The sequence below is a fragment of the Electrophorus electricus genome, chromosome 3, assembly GCF_041902795.1.
Source record: "Electrophorus electricus isolate QZ-2024a chromosome 3, ASM4190279v1, whole genome shotgun sequence".
In the NCBI taxonomy this organism is placed as follows: Eukaryota; Metazoa; Chordata; class Actinopteri; order Gymnotiformes; family Gymnotidae; genus Electrophorus; species Electrophorus electricus.
Genome location: NC_137499.1, coordinates 1,307,501 through 1,325,247, shown reverse-complemented (window position 1 = coordinate 1,325,247; position 17,747 = coordinate 1,307,501). Strand labels below are relative to the sequence as shown.

Below are 17,747 nucleotides of genomic sequence, written 5' to 3'. Positions count from 1 at the left end.
TTAGCTTCCCATCGAGAAAAAGAAGCCCCGGACACACGGCGCCGGCGCGGAAAGATAGTCAACTCCAAGAAGTATTCATCATTACGACCTTAGATTTGTTATTTGATGGTATTTTGTTTAATCCGTTACCGGTAACAACACTCGTGAAAATTACAGTACAATCTTATAAATTATCGGGAGTGTTTGTTACGTTTGAAATAAGGCACTTAATCAATAAAATTGAGTGATTTTATAATGATCTTCCCTCCATAATTATTTCAAGAAAATAGCAATTAGTAATACATTTGATTCTAGTTATAGGCATTTTTAAAAAGGGAGAAAGACGTAGTGCACATTTAGTTTTTCGGCCAGGACTCATACAGGACAGGATGCCTTTGTAATTCCCAGACACCCTGTGCGTAAAGGTACTAAAAGGACAAACATATTCAATAGAATGCATATGTGTGAACTTTGTCTGTGTGACAGAGATAGCTCATCATCCACGGGGTGTTCCCCAAAAGTAGACGCGTTCAGACACAGATAAGCGCTTTTCGAGTGCTGGACACGGGGTGATAACATTTTAATAAGAAACATTGCATGCTGACGTATTCTGGAATTGACGGGCTTCTGAGAGCCTGCTGAAGGGAGTGTGGGCTCGAGGCAGTACCGCAGTGCGCCGAGCGTCACAACACTCACTTCTCTTTCTGCCCATTACATTTCTTTGTCACTTTTCAGTTCACGTCTGAAACGAAACACAGTGACTTTTTTATTTTTGCTTTAAACCTTTGAAGAAGAAGAAGAAGAAGAAGAAAAAAAACAAACAAAAAAAAACAAGCGTTGTTGTTCTCGTGAATGGACGCAATCGGACACCTTAATTAAACACAGCTTAACTTTGCTCGGTCTTCTCTCAGAAATTGTGTCCAGTCTGTAAGAATAACCCGGTGTCTAATAATACATTCTTGTCTTAAGTGAGAGGGGCTGTTTGAAAAACAATCCCCTGCTTGCCCCTCTGTTGTGCTGAAGCTGATCCTGTAATGGCATTTTGTTTTCAACAGTTGCTGTTAGCTCTGGGTGGAAGTTCCCTCATAAGGTAAGGTGGCACCGCAGCTCGGTGGAAGTCTAAATGGCACATTTATAATTAGACTGCAAATTCAGCACATTGTCCTGATCGCTATACAGGGATATGGTGCACTGTCTGAGCTCTCAATAGAGCCACTTTATTCACTGCCTGAGTGTATGGGGTAGGAGAACAGGGCTCTTTTGATGGACACGGACACAATTGCTAAACCCAGGAAAAGCATTTTAAATAAGCAAGTCTCCAGTTTAAATGACTCATTATGAACACACTTTATAGACTATACAAAGCTGTCGTTTTTCTAAACAACCCAAAAAATAATAATAATATATATATATATCGCACGCAGTGATAAGTGCGTAATTAAATTTCAAATACGCATTTTGAACTTAAGTTACAGACAGCTGCGCGGACGTTCCGTTACCGACTGGCCTGGCTAATCGATCGTCCACGCGTGCTTATAGAGTATGAAAGCACAGTGCCACGTTCCGCAAACACACCTGGGAAGAAGAGTTATGGGAATTCACTAAACAACGTCTCTCACATCGTGCAATTTAGAAACATTAGTCGATATTGCAAACGTCTCGCCACAACGAGCCAACATTAGCGTACATTTCTTAAATAAAAGTGATATTGTGGCTGCCTTTACAATTATCATTGCATGTGTTTTGCAGGATTTTCTGCGCGTGGATTTGGAAAGGAACCGGTGGTCTTGCGCGAGGAAAGTGTATTTCCTAGCTGGATCCGGCAAGAAGATATCGGCTCGCGGACGCGTATGGTGCCAGTAAGTTCAGCGATTTGGCATAGCGCAGCTGCGCGCGCGTTCGAACAGCCCTGTGTGATTCAGTGCCCGTGCATTGTTACTGAGACTTCACGCTAGAAGTAGGTCCGTTTTCCGTGTGCAGGGCAGGACTACCCTCTTAGTCCGCGTGCAATTGCTGTGTCTCGTTTGCGTCATTTAAACGCGTTTTGCATGAAATTTGAAAGTCGCGTGTTACATATATGATTTTTTTTTTCTAGTTTCTCTTCCATGCAGACGAATGATAAAACTGTTTTGCTTTTCAGGATTATGAAAAGCATAATTAGATTGGATTAGGTGAAAAGGTGCGAACGAAATTTGGGTTAATCCACATCAGTAGCGAGCGACGGGGGAAGTTGCTTATAATATTGCATATATTTTAATAATAACATTTTATTGCCGAGGACACAAGATCTTCCTGTGCGCCGTTTAGGATTTCAGAGAACTGTGGGCTATTTTTCAAAAATGTTTGTAATGGTGCCTTTACCTAAAAGAGTGTTAAAAAGAATCTCACAAGTGGACTGCTAGACTAAGATACGCGTCCTGCAATATTCATTTAGGCTCTTTGTCAGTCAAACAACCAGGTTTCTCTTAATGGTTGATTCTAAAGTGTACATTTTTGCTGTTTTGACTCTGCTGTCTTCTTTAAGGTAATTGAATGTCGATGACTTCTCCTGGGACATCAGTAGCCTGTCATGCTGTTTTTTAGTCGCGCGCACTGTCACCTCTGAAATATGAGACGTAAATCAACAAATAATTCTTTCATTCTTTCAATTCTTTCTAGAACCGTTCCTTTAAAAAAAACTTTAGCTTATGAATATCTCGTAATATATATTTTATTACATCCTCCAAACTGTATTTTAATTTTATTTTTTCTAATGCACGTTTTATTCAGTTGTGATTTTCCACTGGATAGCACGCGAGCTTTAATTCTTATTTGGCGGGTAAATTATAGAGGTTACTGAATTGGTCCTGTCTTGCGTTTCTGTTTGTCTCAGAAAAGCTTTTTGTCTCGTTAATCTTAACAAGGTGTATCTTAGTGTGCACTTAACGATGAATCAAGTGAGATTTGTCGGTGCAATTCTAAGGCCTCGTGATTAGTTTATCTATGGATAACATCCTTCCCAAGCGTGAAACGTTGCAGTTGCAGTTGCCCCAGAAATAGAGAAAAAAAACCTGCAGTTTTATGCTTTATGCTAAAATGACATACAGTGTGTGTTAGGAAATGAGCTTGGAATTTAAGTGCAATCGTAGCATTCAGAGGAAGTACATTTCTCCCACACTCTTCTTCAAATAAATCTTTCACACACTCTTCTTCAAATACATCTCTCACACACTCTTCTTCAACCGTGAACCCATCTGCTGCAAACTGAACTGAATATTATTTCACACACACAGCTTAAACTGCTTAGCGTGCAAGTTGCAACAGTGTCTCATGCATTAAGGAATTTATCTATGGATAAAAACGGGTGCCGTTTCCCCGGGAGGTCTGTGGCCCGGCGCGAGGACCCATGAGAGCCCTGGCCCGATCCGTTCGGGCCACGGAACCTGGGTGGCGAGCCGGTTTCCCCGTGTGCTGTGCCGGGCGAGGTCAGAACAGTGCCAGCAGGCCCCTTAATGACAAACAGCGGTGGAAGTAAACAACAGAAGGTGTGTTAAAGGTAAGGCATGCAGCAACCATAGGGGAGCAGGCTGAGGCAGTAGGGACATACAGCAGCACATGTTGTGACATCTGTCTTTAAGCGGTAGCTAATTTGCTGTGGAATATTTCAACAATGATCAAAACCAAAGGCAGTATGTTCATTAGGAGTTTGTGTGTCACATCACACCCCCCCACGCACCTCCACCACCAACACCACCTTCTTTTGTGGCAGAATGTATCAAGTTTCTGAATGCATTATTAAAGTTTTGCTGTACTTTTTAATTACCGCCCCATTAGTTTGCCTTCCATGCAGTTAATTAGTGATATGCAAGGAAACAGGTGGCTGTGGTCACTTTAGTTTGGGGAAATTGTCAGATGCAAGGATTTTTAAAAACTGTAGCAGCATCAGCAGACATAGCTAACAATTTATTAATATTATTATTATTACTATTATAATTATTATCATTATTATTATTATTAATGTACATTGCGAAGTGCAGTAAGTGTGCTCTCCCGTTGTTCTCCTATGGTCTGAGCTGCAGCCAGTGCCTGGTGTCGTCTCGTTCAGTCTTCCCATGTCACACAGAGCATCAGCGTTTCCTCAGGTCAGGTGCTCTGCTGACATCTGCTTGAATCGCCCAGTGCTCCCAGTGTTGTAAAATCCAGTGACCGACAAGGGGTCAGTCACGCCAACCTTGTAGATGGGGTGGGGGGATCGAAGTTGTAATTTCAGCGCAACAATCGGACGGTTGATAATGAATAAAGTGACTTTTGGTTGTGCATGGACCTCTAACTCCAGGGCTTGAGTATTTCTTTCCCCCACTGTAAGTAGAAATTAGGAACCCTATACTTATCTGTGGCTTAACAACACGCCCAAATTGCAGTCTTGCTTTTGAAGAGAAAAAAAAAAAGCGAAGAGACTGACGTTATAGCAAAGGAAAGCTGAACACACAGCTGTGCAGCTGGCATGCCTGTAAAACGCACTCTGTATCGAACCGGATTGTTCCTTAATGAGAATCGTTTTCCCCTTACATCCCCCCTCCGGTCCAGACTTCATCTGGGAACCGAAGGTGCACTCCAGTGTCTTTGGCCCTCTGCTAGACTGACGAGTGCATCCCTTTTGCCTGAATCTTGGGAAGCGTGTGCACCTGTAGCTCTGCATGGGTGCGGAGTCACGGGGTGAAGAAGGTCCCTCTGATGTTTTCTCAGTGTGACCTGCCACCACTGCCACCCTCCACGAATTATTAGCCACGTTACAGAATGTGCTGGCATAAAAATAGTTCCACCGTAGCGTTTGTCACATGGAAACACACCACCATTCACGGTGCCAGCTGGATCCTTCTGCCTGGTCTGTGCTGTAAATGATTCTACGGAATGAGGAGCATGGCAAGTAAATATGCCTTCCATACTGAAAAGAGATATCTGCAATAAAATGTATTCTGGTCTAGCTCTTTATATTTCTCATTCTGCTGGTCTCTCTCTGTGTCTCTCTTAAGATGCACATAAATAATGTAGGATTAATTGGAGGTGTCCCTGGGGCTGTGAGATTTTTCACACGGGCTCTGTGCCTATCGGGAACTGTAATCAGCAATATCAGGTGGAGGCTCTGCTCAACCACACTGTATTTATGAATCAGAGACATGTTTCTGTGGTGCATATGAAGACTGTGGGGTCATTTCCATATCAAAGCGGTGCAGTGTGGAGCCTGACAGTAATTAAAATGCAGTGGTTTGGAACCCTGTATGCTCACACACTTTCTCTCTCTCTCTCTCTTGCTCACACACACACACACACACACACACACACACACACACACGCACGCGTGTGCGTCCGCCTCTGCTTGCCGAGCTGAGGGGTTCGCCATGGGGGGAATGAGAGAGAGCAGCGTGCGGGCAGTTGACTGCCGCGTGCGTCTCCAAATGCACTTATAATTTTATACAAATGTTTATGCCAGGCGGTGCTCTTTTGCGGAGCGCTCTGTCTCGCGGCCAAAACCGATTGAAGACAAAGTTAGTTTGCTTTCTCCCGGCCGTCTTGTTGTGGCCTTCTGTCTCGCTGTCGTTCTCTGCAGCTGCTCACCGAGACACAGGGGCGGGGCCGTGTGTTTAACCTTTAATTGGCGTATGAATAAATGATGGCAATCTTCTATTTGATATGACGGCTGTGTTTGTGACTGGGCCTGCATCACTGTTGATTGTTATTGCCTCAAAAGTGTAATTCTGAGTGCGTGTGTGTGTGTTTTCTCTTTTTGTACTGTTCTTTGCATGCCTTATTTAATAGCAGATGTTGCTAAAACAGTTTGAACGCAGTTAACAGTTGAATCCTAAGATTAAGTGCCGGGTTTTTTCTGAATGTGCTGTATGCCTTCTTCCTTCTGAATCCTGTCCTGGCAAGAGAAAACAACCTTGGAGCCTCTCGACTGTAATCTCATTCATAAAACCTTGTGACGAGCGTTCGGTTCAAGTTCATCTCCGTGGCGGTTGTCTTAGGAGCCACAGTCAGGCCTCTAAATATAACTAGACCGTCCTAACAGTTGTTGGTGTGTGCTGTTGTTTGTCGAGGGAATTCTGCGTGATTTTCCTTCTACGGCTTCCCGTGGCCAGAACAGAGACTTTGAGAAGAGTTGTCGTGCCATCATTCTAGCCGAGATATGAAGAAAGAACAGGCCCAGGGAATCTTAGGAATGTCTAATAGCAATTCGCGAACTATTCCCAAAACTCACAGTGTGTTAAAATGCAAGCCTTGAACGTTCCGGAAGGTCAGTGTTTCTATTTGGCTGTTTTTTCTCTGGATGAATACAGTTCAAAATTCAGCTATTTAATGACAAAGAAAAAACAAAACAAAACAAAAAAAAAAAACAAAGAAACAAAACCATATGTCCATATCTACAAAATTACAAAATACAGGATCAATATCTGACACACAATCCTTCAAAAATCTGATAGACTATTAATATTATCTTTAATTATCACCTCAGTAGCAATTATTAGCCATCACAGATAAACCAGAATTACTGTGAGCCTAACACTGATAGTCTAATCCAGGAAGCTTCCGTATGAAACACGTGTTGGTAATAGGCGCTATAAATGAGAGAATGCCTCGCTAAACTGTGTCCACATTAGGACTTTTCCCAGCATGCATCAGTGGCTCTCAGCTCCTTCATAATGCCCCGTGATTAGACTTCATCCGGACGGCGTATTCCAGTAGCTATCTGGCTATGCACCACCGTAATATAACATGAGACAAAAAAATGTGTTGTATGAACCAACCTGTGGTAGTATTCTTAGTTCTAACATGAAGGAAATGTTAGCAGCTGTTCAGGCTCTGCAGTGTGTGTGTGTGTGTGTGTGATCTGTTTACTAGAAGCCAGGTAAGGTTCAGTAATTAATCCATCTGGATGTGCCCCAGTACATAACGGCAGATTCCCTAACATTCCCTAACATTGCCTTGCCTTCTTCTTATGATATTCACAGGGGATGGAATCCACCATTCCTATAAAACTCTCTATATCTTTAATATTGCCTTGCTCCTGTGTACAATATACATTTGTGAATGTGCCATCTGTGTACAGAATAGCACAGAATAGCACATTTATGCACATCAGTCATCTTATGTCATCTGCCAGCACACTGCTGGTAATAATAGCTTAAAGAGCATGGAAATAGAGACGGCCGCGCTTGTGATAAGTTCTGAGGATGTGCCCCTGGCCAGTAGCCAGTGGTTAGAGGCACACGGGCAGCGTGCTGCGATGCGGGTGTATAGTGCTTACTGGGGGGACGTCAGAAACAGGCTCGGAAACTATATGGAAAAGTTGGAGGCCATCATGCCAAAATCACATTACCCACAGTTTTTTTTGTGTGTGTGTGGAAACTCAGCACACATGATGCCAAAAACAAATTAAAGTGACAAAAGAGGGTGGAAAAGACTGGAGGAGGAATCCCGTGGCTGCAGTTCTGAGAGCAGTTAAGCTGGAATAGCTCTGGCCTTCCAAAAGCAGCTCCTTTGTTTCCTTATTCCATGATTATTTACACCAAGTCGCCGTTTTTACGGGGGTTTTGCTTTCGGTGTGTGTGCGTCATGAGAAAATGGCTTCAGCAGGCCCAACCACAAGTGCTGCTCTTTTGCTTTCTCTCTCTCTCTCTTTCTCTCTCCCTCTCTCTCTCTCTCTCTCTCTCTCTCTCTCTCTCGCTCTCTCTCTCTCTCTCTCTCCCCTCCCCTTCACTCTTTCCTTCTGAAATGAGCAGCAAAATCAACTGTTACTTGACCGTTGCTGGATGCTGATGTTACATTTCTCTCTGGGTTGTATGGAGGACTGAAGCACTTGTCTGTACTTACAGAGCTGTCTGTGAATGAGCTCTGATGAGGAGGTGGGTGATAAGGGCAGATGATGCAGTGTGTGTGTGTGTGTGTGTGTGTGTGTGTGTGTGTGTGTGTGTGTGCATGTGTGTGTGTGTGCATGTGTGCGTAGTGCATGTGTGCGTGAGTGTGTGTGCATGTGCGCCCGTGTGTGTGTGTGTGTGTGTGTGTGTGTGTGCGTGCGTGCGTGCGTGTGTGTGTGTGTGTGTGTGTGCGTGTGTGCGTGTGTGTGTGTGTGTGTGTGTGTGTGTGTGTATGTGTGTGTGTGTGTGTGTGCATGCATGCGAGGCTGCAGGTGACTGGGACTCTCACACAGAGCTCCACGGATAATCACACTAGACTGATTTCGAAATGGCAGTGAGGTTGGGCATGTTTGTTATGAATGAGCATTGCTTAAGTCCAGCAGCTCTGAAGTGGGAACACACACACACATATACACACACACAAACACACACACATTTAATGTGAGATACAGAGATACACCACTAACGTGAGATTCAGAGATACACCACTAACGCGAGATTCAGAGATACACCACTAACGTGAGATACTAACGTGTCCTCAAATGGCTACTTCATAACAAAGAGACATGAACTCACTGATACTGCTATACTTCCAGAGCAGGGGTCCTTTTCTCTCTCTCTGTCTGTCAGGTTTTGCCAGCACATTTTAAACCACACCAAAGTAAAAACACCAAGTTGGAAAATGCGAACGTTTTCACTTTGCAGCAGAGAATGGGAAAAAAAACCCAAACCTTGTGATTGAATTAAAAAGCATCCGCTCTTTCGCCAGTTTGTCAAGCTACCTCTTCAAAGCAGGGATGCCGGGGGCTATAAATTCTGTCTCTTGTTTTTCTTTCAAGCACCCCGTGTGTCCCAGACCTGTGTCAGACAGCAGCCCACATCTGCCGAAAGGCCGCTGAATGATAGAATCAGAACGAGGCAGTTTTTTTGGCTTTATCTTCTCAAATATATATATTTCAAAAACACTGCTGAAATAATGGCCGATATTTTCTGTTTTTTCCTCCCGTGCATTACCCAAGAGGCTCTCTGACAGCCTTAAAGGATAGTGCATGGGCTCAGGCTGGAGTCCCACCTACAGCAGCACACACACACACACACACACACACACACACACACACACACACACACACACACACACACACACACACACACACACACCAGGCTAAGTGTTCAGGGACGTATAAACTCCACAGAAAGAAAGCGAGGTGGGGGGACATGATTTAGGGGGTTGGCTAACAGTCTCGCACCTCCTCATCTATTCTGCTTTGCCTGTCATCCTGTGACACCTCACACACAGCTCTCACAAAGAGCTCTACCCGTAAAGAAACTTCAGCGTTGACACAGGGCAAAACCGAAACCCTCCTCGATGCAAATGAGATTTTTTTCTTCCTGTGTGTGACAGGGGCACTGTCCCAGGCTGTGGTCTGAACCCAGGCCTTGCCAGCTCGTTTTGCTCTGCTTGGAGGTTGTTGCTGTCACTCGCTTAATCTTGTAGCTACATCGACAGCACCGCCCTCCTTCTAGACCCTTCCATCAGTCTGGCAATGAGGGCATTATTTTACCATTATGTAAGCAAAGCTGCTATATTTCAGAAAGACTGCAATAGCAGTGCTCTGGCTGTTTGGCTTAAGAGGCTGTGTGTGTATGTGTGTGTGTGAGTGTGTGTGTGTATGCACGCATGTGTGGATGTGTTTGTGTGTGTGTGCGCGTGTGTGTGTGTGGTAGTGCATGCATATGTCTTGGATGAGAAGCTCTGTGGTGTGGTGTCACAGGAGAGGGGTGTTCTCTGTCTCTGGTTAGGGGCAGGGATGAGGTGGTGGTGTGGGTGTGGGTGGGAGAAAGAAGCGGCCCTCCTCTTCCTCCGTGTAGCTAAATTTATTGGTCACCATCTGCAGGGTGGAGGAGCTTGGGCCCACTCCAGACCACAGAGAGGCTTGTAATTAAATCGTCATCATTATCAACTTGTGGTCAGCGATCATCTCTGACGCCAAACTCTTCCAAGATGAACATGGAAAGCTGGGAGACTTTTTTTCCCCTAAACCCTCGCGCTCGACAGAATTAGACCGTGAAGAGCAGAATAGGAGAGTGCTATTTTCTAATTTTTATTTTATTTTTTTTTTGCGCACAGTGAAGAAGAAAAAAAGGTCACTCAGTCATTTCCAATCAGTTTAAACAACTACCGCATATCTGAAGGAAGCAGGAGCACCCTGGCCGGGTCATTGCCGGTCCTCGTGCTCGCTCGCTCGGAGACCGACGTGACCGTCAGCGCGTTACAAACCGGAATAATGTCAATTAGTGCGAGCGAGTGCGCGCCAGTACCGGAGGTGGCGCAGACAGCTTAGTGTGGTATTTCACGCGCTTGAGACGTGAGTGACACCGAGTAGCGCGGTAAAAAGCTTTATCAGAACATAATTACAGTCCCCGTGATTAAAGGGGAAGTGACTCTGATTAGAAGAGTTTCTTGGGGACGTGGAAACTGGATGAATATTCAAATGGAAAAGGCAACCAGAAATATTATGTGGAGGTTTTTTTTTAGATAGCGAGGTATGCGTCTTCCAGACTGCCGTGCAACCGCAAGGCTATGATATCATCTTTGCAGCGCGCGCGCCATTCAGCCCGGGCAGAAAGCGTGCGCGCGGACATCGGGCCTTCTTTGTGCCGGCCCTCTCACTTAGAGGCACGCGAGCGCGTTTGATGTCGTTTAAGGTGGCGCTTGTTTCCGCGAGCTACCGGCCATAGCGCGACGGACCTCGCGAGGAACGGCTTCGCGCTCTCTGCTGCCTGCGCGCACTAGCTACGGGGAGCTCGCCGAGTGGCACGCGTCGCCGCGCGCTTCAGAGTGTGCGTTGCGTTGGCCCGCGCTCGTCTTCAGGCTCGCCATGTGATCGCCCCATTTTCTATAAATCATGTCGGAGTGTTCATAAAAAGTATCAGACACACAGCGGGGGCCTCACCATTTTACAATTTCACAACCGACTTCCCACTTAGAATGACAGTGGCTCACCTTCCTATTGCCGCCTTTATTCCGTTAGGACATGCTTTTGCGCTCTGCAAGCTATACATAAAAAAGCTCAGAGGTCTCTGAATTTACGGCTGAAGGCTGCTTATCTCGAAGGCTTTTATAACCTTTAGAAAAGTGTCATATCCCCCCACTAAAAAAAAAAAAAAGAGTCATGGCTAAATTGTCATACATTTTTAACCTAGAGAGAGCAGTCCAACAAAGACCAATGTGTGCATCAACTTTTTAAACCTTTAGTAAAGGCACGCATGCATGCACAGTGTGTGTAAGGCGAAGATGTCAGGTGGGGCACTTAGAGAGTAATTTCTAGGGTCTGATTATTCACATTCTTGGTGCGTGATTTGGAGCAGAGGCGTGTGCGGGTTCAAGGCGCGCTGCCTGGTAATCAAGCCCATCGCTCGAGCACTTCGGTCTGCATGATCCTTGAAACATGCGCAGGGGAGGTAGAGAGCTGTCTGAACCGAGATCGAAAGGCCACGTCCCCACTGAGTCCTTCGCTCGTGTGGCGTCGATCACGTCTCCCCCTCACCCGCCACAGACACCTTTAGTGTGCACCTCCTCAAATCTCCCATTTATTTGTTTACACCTCAGCCTACTGCTGGATCTCCTCGTCAAAGCTCCGTTGGCAGGGAAATTTATATTTGTGTGTAATTTAAGATACATTTGAAAATAGCGTGTGGTGAACAGTAGTGAGTGCGGAGGTCTTCTGATATTTTCGTTGGAACGTTGTCAGGTTGTGCTATGGACTAATGAAAGCCATATGTTCCTCAGGCACACCAAATTCACAGAACCTTTCCACGTGACCCGCCTGTCATGCTTTCATCACTGATAATGCTAACCTTGTGTGTGTGCGTGTGGGTGCGTGTGTTGGCACCAGTGTTTGACTTGTATTCTCCAGCTTCCCAAACTGAAGGCTCCTTGTCATAAATGTTGGGATCAAGCACAGACCGTAACTGAGCGCCCAAGTTTTGTGCATCTCCTTCCATTTTCTTCTTCTTCTTTTTTTTTCCTTCACAAATTTTCACGAACGGTTGGCTTCGTAACCGTCTGGTTTGTTCTTCCAGCCTGAGGGCCAGACACAGCCTCTCTCTGCCACTAGGTGAGGCGTTCCTCCGGTCCCACAAACCTGGTGCCATGTGGTAATGGGCTCTCTGGGCCCTACTGGAGTGTAATAACCATTTCACAGTGTTTATCCTACCCCCCCGCAAGCCCAGAAATGTAGACATTTGCTGAGGAACAGAGGACATATAGAGGAACTCGTGACGTAAGTTGTTATTACTGGATATGTGGAATAGGAAAATTTGGATTTTTTCCCCCCAAAAATCCGCCGTGCAGTGGGCATTATGTCACAAAGCCGACCTTGTAGCGGTGGGTGTGCTTCAGCGTGCGCGCCACAACTTACTCACTTGTTCTACATTGTCTGCCCACCCTGTTTGCCCCATAACACGTACAGTTAAACATCTAGGTTAATGGGCAGCACTGGAAAAAGCACACAGCGCATAATTGAATAATGGAAACCCCAGGCTGCGCGCGCCTGACGAGCCCGTGCGATTCCTCCATGCGCGTCCGCGTTGGCGCATGCCGCCGCACTGGGGCACGTTCTGTTTGGGTTCTTAACCACATTAGGCCTGCTAGCCTACGGCACCCAGGCATGTCAAGAGGAAGGTTGGGAGAGAGACACAATATTCAACCCCCCATCCCCTTCTGCCCCAACTTGCTGGCACAATCATATGACACGTGTCATTTCTCCAAGGCTAGAGTGCTTGCAGCGATGGGGGGGGGGTGCGTTCCTGTGTCGGCTCTGTACCGCTGCGCTGGACTTCCCGTCCCCTGAAGCCGATTGGCTAGCATGCAGCGGGGTATCATGGGAAAGGACATACCATTAATAGCAGAGTGAAGAACCAGGCATCTCCTGTTTTTGCTAATTGAATTCAGCACTAAAATATGCTGTCAGGAGCCCTTACCTTGTTTGACTTATTTATTGCCTGACTGGAGAGGTAATTTGACCTCTTCATTTCAAAGCCTTTTTTTTTTCCTTGCATGAAAAAAAAAAGTGTTAAACTCAATTACGCCGCCGATCAGTGACTCAAACACTGTGGTTTTTTGTCAAGGGAATAAATAAGTGAGTGAAAGAGAGAAGAGGATCTCTCTCTCGGTCAGAGCTCTCTGTCTCCAACAGGGTAGGTAGCAAACACAGCAGGGGTGTGAGAGAGAGAGAGAGAGAGAGAGAGAGAGAGAGAGAGACAGAGAGAGAGAGAGAGAGAGAGAGAGAGAGAGAGAGAGAGAGAGATTGCCTAGCCAGCTACAGTCATGTCAGCCAAGATTTGTGTCCATCCTCTAAATCATTTCCCTCTCTAGAAAATTAAGAACGCAGAAATATTCTCAAAACAATCCTTTCTCTCCCCCTGCAAAACGGAGTCGTTTGCATTCGAACATGTGGCAATTAATTGTGGGGCTTCAAAGAGGGAAAAATGATTGCTGCGATTGTAAATAACCGAACCGAGGGGTTATAATGTTAATTGTCTCAATGGATCTAGCAATTGTGTAGGGCTTGCTCCAAGCACACCTATCACACCAAGATTTACATTTGTGTGTTGAGGTTGTGTATTTCTGTAGAATATCTGAGAAAACATTTACCTTTCTGTTGCCCTCAGGTCTTCCTCTCTTTTTCTTGCGCTCAGAGGAAACTCCCCGAGCAGCTCGCTGCCTCTCTCCTCGGGAGAAGCTGCGGCAAAACATGTACGGGCACGACCGCACGCTGGTTTTGGATCAGTTTTTACCTCCCGACACTGCCCTGTGCGGGACTTGTTTGCGACCAGGAGCTGACCTCTAGGTGTGGCTCCTTTCACTGGTGTTGGTTTGAAGGATTGCAAGCCGTGTTGCACGTGGAGCAGGGACGACGTGACCTGAGTTGTGATCTTGTTGTTTTTTTTCCCGTTTTTGGTCGTTTGTATCGAAATGTAAAACATGCGGGTATTTATCGCAGCCCTGCAGCTGCGCATGGATGAAGGCAAGGCCTTCTGGAGGGAAAGCGCCACACGCGAGTCTCTCCTTTAGCCTCGTGGCTCTTGACCTCGTCTCTTTGAATTTTCCCCATCTCCATCCCATCAGATCTTTTCACGGCGCGCGCGCGTTGACGGGAAGCAGCTCCGATTCAGTTGCAAATGCAATCTTTCAAAAATTGGACGGCGTCACGCGTGGAGCCCACGACGATAAGAACCTCAGAAGAAAAAAGGGGGGGGCGGACCCGCAGACATCTGATGGACCTGATTGTTACCTGATCATTTCTGGATCAATTGATCCTATTCTGGTTTAATTCACCATGTGATTGACTTCCGGCACGGCGCGATGTTTGGAGCCATATCCTTGCCTCTCTCCTGGTCTCTTAACTTGTGCATTCATTTGAATACAGATGCTCAGCACTTAGACCTTGTCTCTGGAAACAGCTCAAAGTCAGGACACAATTACAGGTTGATTGTGTTGCCCCTGACAGAAGAATCAGGGGATTTAGCTGCACGGCGTTATTTGCATTTAAATGCTTATTGTAAAGCACGTTCACACTGATTGTAGACTTTGTTGTCTGAAAAACAAAATAAAAATGAATTCCAATAAGAGGGAACTGGGAGGAGGAGGCATGGAATTATTTTTGCAAAGGTAGAGTCTAAATCAATCAAGGTGATGGTGTTTGTTGTCATGCTTTGTTTTTTTTAATTTTCTTGTTTTCTTTAGTGTCCATTTTTGAATCGTTTTCTCTGCATCTGTGTAATGCGTTGTAATGTTTTTGTCTTCAGACATTATTCTGAAATGATCCGACGTTTTTGTTTGCCAAAATGTCATTCCTAAAGTGAGGCATGTTTGTGGCGTTGCTACATGTCTCTGACCTTTGTCTGAGTCTGTGAAATAATACACACGTGTGTGTGTGTGTGTGCATTCAACTTCCATTTGCTGTGTTTGTCGTGCAAGTTTTTAATGTGTGTGGTATACGTGTGTGTGTGTATGTGTGTATGCATTTGTTACTGTATGTGTGTTACTGAAGGTGTGTGTGTGTGTGTGTGTGTGTGGTACCCATGGCAAACCCCTGCCCCTGCTGCTTTGGGATCGGCCTCCTTTGTCCCGTAGCACTCAGCACGTCTGCTTCCTCAGGAGAGTGACGTCTCTCTCTAGTGTGGCCACACAAAGAGCCGTCCTTCCTTTGAGGTGATAAAAACTTCCATTTATGCATTCCCTGCACAAAAACCCCCGAGCCCATTTTCGAGGCCAGTGGCAACACAGGCAGACATTGTGGCCACGCTACTCCTGCACACATTTCACAGCTTCTAAAACCAGTATGTGGTGAACAGGATTTCAGCGGCTAAAATGCCCCGCGAGAGAGCGGGCGATAAGAGAGCGAGGGAGGGAGAGAGAGAGAGAGAGAGAGAATGGCCAGTGACTCAGTGAAGCAGAAGATGAAGCCTGGAAAATAAGCACATTACCTGAGAGAGGACGGGGCTTGTTTTCATAACCCTGCTCAATGGTCGGGTCGGAGACGAAGGAAAGACCAAAAAAAAGAGAAAGTGGCTCTGAGAATTAAAAAAAAAACAGCTTTGGCTAGTTTTAGGGAATCCATTCTGTCCATAAGGCCAAATAAACGACCAAACGATAAGGATGTGGTGATCTTCTGCTAATCCTGGAGCTGACAGCAAGCGAGAATTAAAGGGAACTTTCAAAACATGCTTTCTGTGCAGCGACTGCGAGCATTAATTCCCCCGGGGGTGACAGAAGACCTTAATTCCCCCGGGGGTGACAGAAGCAGCGGCCTTTCCTGAATACTCAACGATTTTAACCCTGCAAAGCGTGAAACTTCTCGTTTTTGATATGCTGGCGGGGGCGTGCTACACAGTTCATAGCGCAGGACTCCACGGACCACGTGCAGCCCCTCCAGAGCATGAGCACGATCAAGGAGGCCCTGCCCCGGACGCTCGGCCGCCCCCGTGGTGCCAAACCGCTTATGTCCTCATATTACTCAGCGATACGTCGAATTTTCGCATCGTTTGGTGTTTGTCGCCGGGGCAGGAAGCCGGCCCTGGCTGCCCGTCGTCGCCATGGTTCCAGGTTAGGATCTTCTAACCTCCATCCTCCACCCCCAGACACCACATCCACCCAAGACCAGATGCTTCGGTCTCCTTCCTTTCATTGCCTCTCCAATACGTTTATATCTATGTTCAATAATTAAGTCCACTTGCTGCTGGAATGATGTTTTTTTTTTGTACACCCCCACACCTCCACCCCCCATGCGGGAGAAGTGCAGCCTGAAGTTGCTTTTTGTCAAGCTGGAGATTGAATTTGACAATGGCGTGCACCAAGCTCCGAGCGTGGAGGTTTTTCAGCGAGAACACTCCCCCTCCCTGTCCCATCTGCCCTCCCTAAATGACAGCTTATCCTAGGCCGCCGGTCTAAGGTCTCCCCGCTACCTCATTTTACCCCGACTTACCCCCTCCCGCTGCGCCCTCTCACCCTGCTGTCGGTGGTAAGATAACCTGCCCCGACTAGGTAAGGGAGCGCCGTGCTGATGGCCCAGATTGCTTCTTTTGTCCCAGTAACTACCTCCAGCTAAATCTTCTCTTTAACATGTTGTGGACTAAGAGCAGTGCGTGGGGAGGGGAGGCGAGGTATAGAGAGGTAATGTATTTTTCCGGGGGCTCGAATAAAACGTAGGTGATTGGGTGCAATTTTTAAAACGTTCCCTGATGTTGGCTTGTAGGGCAGAGGGTTGCCGTAGCCACGCGTGAGTAGGTCTCGAGGAAGGTGCGACGGCCACTGCACTTAACCGCTGCATCTCACAGTTTTAGGCTCTTAAACGCGTCTGTGTTTTTAGCACACGTTTGGAAAGATCCGGCTACGCACACGCGTGTTTAGCATGTCCTTTGCCTTCTCATAGGGTCCTCGAAAAAACAAGCGTCTCATAGCAAGCGCTGGCCGATAGAGAGCTGGCTGGTTCTGGGGCCGCTGTTACGCGATAGGCCGAGGTGAAGCACGCTGTGTGTGAATCCGCCGGGCTTCCGTACCGGAGATGCCTGGAATTTGAACGTTCATTTGACTTCGGTGAGGAATCTCGAATGCCTGAACGTTGGAAGCGTATGGAGCAGTGTTCCGGAGGCCGCGTCTCTTAGTGCCGCACGTGTCTCTTGGCTCTTGGCCTCGGAGTCCGTCTGTCATGCCGTGTTCGCCGGAGTCACACGCGGGTCCCGTCTGGGTTTGCCAACACAGGCCGAGATCTCCACATGACCCCTTTGAAATATCCAGTTTTAAAAATTGTTTTGGTTTGGCAAGCTCAGTGTTTCTGTCTGCGGGAGTGGGAGACGTGGATAAGTGTTGATTTTGCTGAGGGACTGTCAGTAATGTGTGACGCCCCTTCATGAAAATGAGCTCTTTGCCTGGTGATTTGCACCCATCCCCCACAGCGGAGGCAGAGCTGCCTCGCCCACCACTGTACCCATTTGGAAGGGTCCCCCCCCCCCTTTCATACTCTTTCATACTCTCTCTCTCTTTCATACTCTCTCTCTCTCTCTCTCTCTCTCTCTCCCTCTCTCCTTCTCTCTCCCATACTCTCTCTCGCTCTCTGTATCTCCCTCTTTCATACTCTCTCTCTCTCTCTCTTCCTTTCTCTCCCTCTTTCACACTGCCTCTCCTTCTCCTGTCCTCCAGACCAAACAAACCTCGAGCTGCGGTACTAAAGCAGCAGAGTGATTACAGACACTCTGATTCGCTAATAAAGCTGTTGGTGAACTAATAAAAGCAGGCATGATCTGATTGGACTTGTTTTGTGGCTCCGTGATCGCCTCATTAGGACAGAGCAGTCTCTGTTTGTGAAGGAA

General features: G+C 46.6%; 1 protein-coding gene across 11 annotated transcripts in view; it reads left to right on the top strand.

Moving 5' to 3' along the window:
- Positions 1-17,747, top strand: part of sox6 (SRY-box transcription factor 6) — a 163,297-nt gene that overhangs the window by 1,220 nt on the left and 144,330 nt on the right. For 9 of the 11 annotated variants that reach the window (XM_035531260.2, XM_035531266.2, XM_081708917.1 and 6 more), the window contains exons 2-3: positions 1,035-1,069; positions 1,729-1,838. The gene's annotated coding sequence lies outside the window, so the exon portion shown is untranslated. Of the gene's footprint in view, positions 1-592; positions 907-1,034; positions 1,070-1,728; positions 1,839-17,747 lie in introns of those variants that run through there. The other 2 variants (XM_081708889.1, XM_081708898.1) reach the window with 2 other exon arrangements.